The 4,332-nt window shown below is 47.6% G+C and overlaps 1 pseudogene across 1 annotated transcript; it reads left to right on the plus strand.

The window, feature by feature from the left end:
- Window positions 1-355: 355 nt before the first annotated feature.
- LOC308242683 (translocon-associated protein subunit gamma-like) lies at window positions 356-1,334 on the plus strand (annotated as a pseudogene). The gene is made up of 2 exons: window positions 356-391; window positions 723-1,334. The product of its transcript is annotated as a translocon-associated protein subunit gamma-like (transcript).
- The last annotated feature ends 2,998 nt before the right edge of the window (window positions 1,335-4,332 follow it).

Below are 4,332 nucleotides of genomic sequence, written 5' to 3' on the forward strand. Positions count from 1 at the left end.
GAGGAGGGGGGGAGGGGAGTGAGTCCTAGTGGGAAGGATTACTGCATGTTCTTAGGGAGGAAAGCATGAAGTTGTTATAATGGTTGTATGAAAGTTAAACATAGTTAGAAGAATGAGAATGGATGCTGAGTAACCAAAGAGGTAGACTGTCCTAGTCATGTGCCTATTGATATCAGCCCTTATCTGCCCTTAAGTGCTAGGCTAAGGCTCAAATTATATTTTCCAGGCTCTCGTACTAGCTGGTTTCTGCGCAGGTTTTGTCAAGGAAAGACGGTAGAAGATGGAAAGAGTAAACTCCCTTCCTGCCTCTGGATTCTGAGGGCCTCTTCTGCAGCAGTGGCAGAAGCAAGCAGCGATGACAGCATTGGTGGTGGTGACAGCATTGGCTCTAGTGACAATGACAACAATGGATATGGATAGTGACTTCAGGGACAGAAGCAATGACAAGCAAATTGCAGGCTCCTGGGTTCCTGATCCAAGGGCCAACAAGAGCCTTAGGGACTCCGTGCCTCTGAGCTTTGGGTAACGTTTTTGCTCCTTTAGCCCAGGGTGGGATGGTTTCCTGAAGTTCATCATCTCTGGTAGTCTCCCTTCCCCTCCCCTCCCCTCCTTTGCTCCTCCTGTTGAGCAACATCCTGTGACAGGGAAAGGACTCAGGACCTGTGCCTCTAATACTCTGGTAGCCAGTTCCTTTATTAATTTGTTCTATTTGAAATAACTAGACTGGGGAGGGCCTGCTCCTTCAGGATTTCAGTCGCAACCTCTCGGCCAAGTCCTCCGCACCCTTCTGTGGGAACACCTTCATCGTGTTCGCCATCCCCATCTGGTTACACTGGCGAATACGGCATCTGGATCTTATCCAGTCTGCTGTTCTGTAGAGCGTGATGACCCTTGTAAGCACTTATTGGGTAGCCTTTGCCTACAAAAGTGTGAAATCTGTTCTCAAGCACAGAGTAGTACAGAAGAGGGAAGATGCCGTTTCCAAAGAAGTGACTCGAGAACTTTCTGAAGCTCATAATAGAAAGATGTCTCGGAAGGAAAAAGATGGAAGAATCTTGTGGAAGAAGAAGGAAGTTGCTGATTATGAAGCTACAACATTTTCCATCTTCTATAACAACACCCTGTTCCTGGTCTTGGTCATTGTTGCATCCTTCTTCATATTGAAGAACTACAACCCCACAGTGAACTATATTCTGTCCATAAGTGCTTCATCAGGTCTCATCGCTCTCCTGTCCACTGGCTCCAAACAGACCATGTCAGCTTCACCGTTGTATCTAGGGGTGGTCTGTGGTGTATGGAAAAGACGCCGGGTGGTCGGGATGGGAGACACATAAGATGTTTTTATAGTCTGGAGTTTGAGGGTTTGAAAGACCCAACAAAATGTAATTCAATATTTGTTTATTGGCTCTTTTTTGACAGACTGTTGAAATTACATGAATTGAAAGAGAAACTCAGAGTACCGGTGCATTTATTAAAAGGCAAATGTGTCTGGCAATGTGCTATAATCACAAGAGGAGAAAATAACTTGTTTCCTTGATCTGCCAGAGGTCACAGTAACCTGGACCGAACTGTTAGCATTTGTTATAGTAGCAAGAAGTAAATAGCTGGTTTGTGTGTCCCAAGCACAATATTACAGCTTTTTTTGGAATCATAAATATCAGAATTAATCCTCTTTCCTCCCCTTCCCCCTGTGGGGTGGGGGGTGGGATTGAACTGCATGTTTATAAGTCTCTGAATTTGTGATTTGAAAGAACTCAAATTTAAAAACATTGTTTCTCAAAAAAGAAAAGAAAGAAGAAGAAATACCTAGACTGGTTTTCTTTTCCTTGGTTAGATCCTGATTAATATAATACCTAAGCCTGACCATCTTGGCTCAGTGGTTGAGTATTGACCTATGAATCAGGAGGTCAGGGCACATGCCCTGGTTGTGGGCTGGATCCCCAGTGTGGGGTGTGCAGGAGGCAGCTAATCAATGGTTCTTTATCATCATTGATGTTTCTATCTCTCTCCCTCTCCCTTCCTCCCTGAAATCAATACAAAATATATTTTAAAAAACATAGTACCTAGTATACTTTCCTCACTTGGCTTCTAGAAACGACAACACTGAACATTCCTCCCACCCAACTGGACATTCCTTCTCAGTCTCCCTTGCTGGTGGGTTCCCCCTCTTCAACGTGACTCTTAAAATTGGGATGCCCCAGTGTAAGGGGCAGAAATAGAATATTGGGGACTAGCTATTAGTTATAAGAAATATTAATCAAGCTCTGTTAACAATGATTGTTTTGTTCTGATTAAAGAAAGCACACTCTAACTTGGCTGGGAATTGTATGTCCCTGCCCCCAGGACCTGGGAGTCAACCTTGGAATGTGGTCCATTCTCATCTGAGAACTGCCTATTATCATGGAAAGATTAACAACCTTGTTGCCCAAACAATGGAGTCCTGTCCTAGCTCACATTGCCTGTAATCTCTAACCATTAAACCCATTCTTATTCCTTTTGCCTACTTCCCCATGTAATCTTTGCCCTACCCCATATAAGCAGCTAGTTTATAGGGGGTTGCAGAGCAGGTTTTTGTGGGTGACCTGCTCCTCTCCCATACTGCTAGTATCTATCCTCCTATCTAATAAAAGAGTAATATGCAAATTGACCATCACTCCAACACAAGATGGCCACCACCATGTGGTCAAAGATGGCTGCCCCCATGTGGACACAAGATGGCCACCACAAGATGGCCGGCAGGGGAGGGAAGTTGTGAGGGACCCAGGCTTGCAGGAAAGGGCAGTTGGGGGGGACCAGGACTGCATGGGAGGACAGTTGGGGGGGGGGACCAAGCCTGCAGGGGAGAGAAGTTGGGGGGGACCAGGCTTGCAGGGGAGGGCAGTTGGGAGGATCAGGCCTGCAGGGGAGGGCAGTTGGGAGTGACCAGGCCTGCAGGGGAGGGCAGTTGGGGCGGACCAGGCCAGCAGGGGAGGGGAGTTGGGGGCATCCAGGCCGGCAGGGGAGGGCAGTTGGAGGAGACCAGGCCTGCAGGGGAGGCAGTTGGGGGAGACCAGGCCAGCAGGGGAGGGCAGTTGGAGGGGACCAGGCCTGTAAGGGAGGGCAGTTGGTGATGACCAGGCCAGTAGGGTAGGGCAGTTAGGGGCAACCAGGCTGGCAAGGGAGGGCAGTTATGGGTGACCGGGCCAGCAGGGGACGGCAGTTGGGGGCAACCAGGACTGCAGGGAAGGACAGTTAGGGGCAATCAGGCCGACAGGGGAGCAGTTAGGCGTCAATCAGGATGGCAGGGGAGTGATTAGGGGGTGATTAGGCAGGCAGGAAGAAGCGGTTAGGGGCAATCAGGCAGGCAGGCAGGCGAGCAGTTGGGAGCCAGCAGTCCTGGATTGTGAGAGGGATGTCTGACTGCTTGTTTAGGCCCGATCCCTCGAGGGGTCCCAGATTGGAGAGTGTGCAGGCTGGGCTGAGGGACACCCCCCCCCATGCATGAATTTTGTGCACCGGGCCTCTAGTATATATATAAAAGGCTAATATGCAAAGTGTCCCCTCGGGAGTTCGACCGGGAGTTTGAGTTCGCTCCCTCGCTATGATGTGCGCTACCACCAAGGGGTGGCACAGAACGAAGGAAGGCCCTGGCCAGCAGCCAGAAGGCCCTGATCAGCCCTGATCCCTGGCCAGGCCTAGGGACCCTACCCATGCATGAAATTCGTGCACCGGGCCCCTAGTTATTGGAATAAATGCTCATATAGGATTCAACCCTGTCTATGCCTAATTGGCTCCAGTTGTGTCAGGCAGCTGGGACCAATTGGTTGTCTGGTTTCACCAGGGCATGAGAACTGTTAATGACTTGCTTGCAAACAGTTAACTTTCCAGTAATGTAAAGATTGAATCTTATCTGTAATACAGCTCTATCATCCAGGAACACAGGAATTAATTTCACTTTACAGGAGGCAAATTTGAAGATTTCTTGCCCTAGGAACCATTCAATTGACAGCCTCTTGCTTTCACATGGTTCTACCTCTGAAGCTGAGACTTAATCTCAGATTGATATAGCTAAAGAGGAGTCCAAGAGATTTGTTCACTGCTGGAATATTTCCCCATAAAAACCCCACAATCCAGGTTCTCATCACCTTCTTTACAGGTTCAGAAATTACTTTTTTGTCAAGCCCACCCTGAAATTAAACAAATTCAACAACATAGTGTCCCAATAAAGTGCTTATATTTTTCAGATATGAATAATATAAAATGTAAACCACCATTTTAAACAATGAATTACTGATGATGGACATGTGTAGTTTTAAGATAACTAAAGTATTTCAACAATATTGAGGGTTCCAA

The sequence above is a fragment of the Plecotus auritus genome (genome assembly GCF_963455305.1).
Source record: "Plecotus auritus genome assembly, chromosome: 2".
Taxonomy (NCBI): Eukaryota; Metazoa; Chordata; class Mammalia; order Chiroptera; family Vespertilionidae; genus Plecotus; species Plecotus auritus.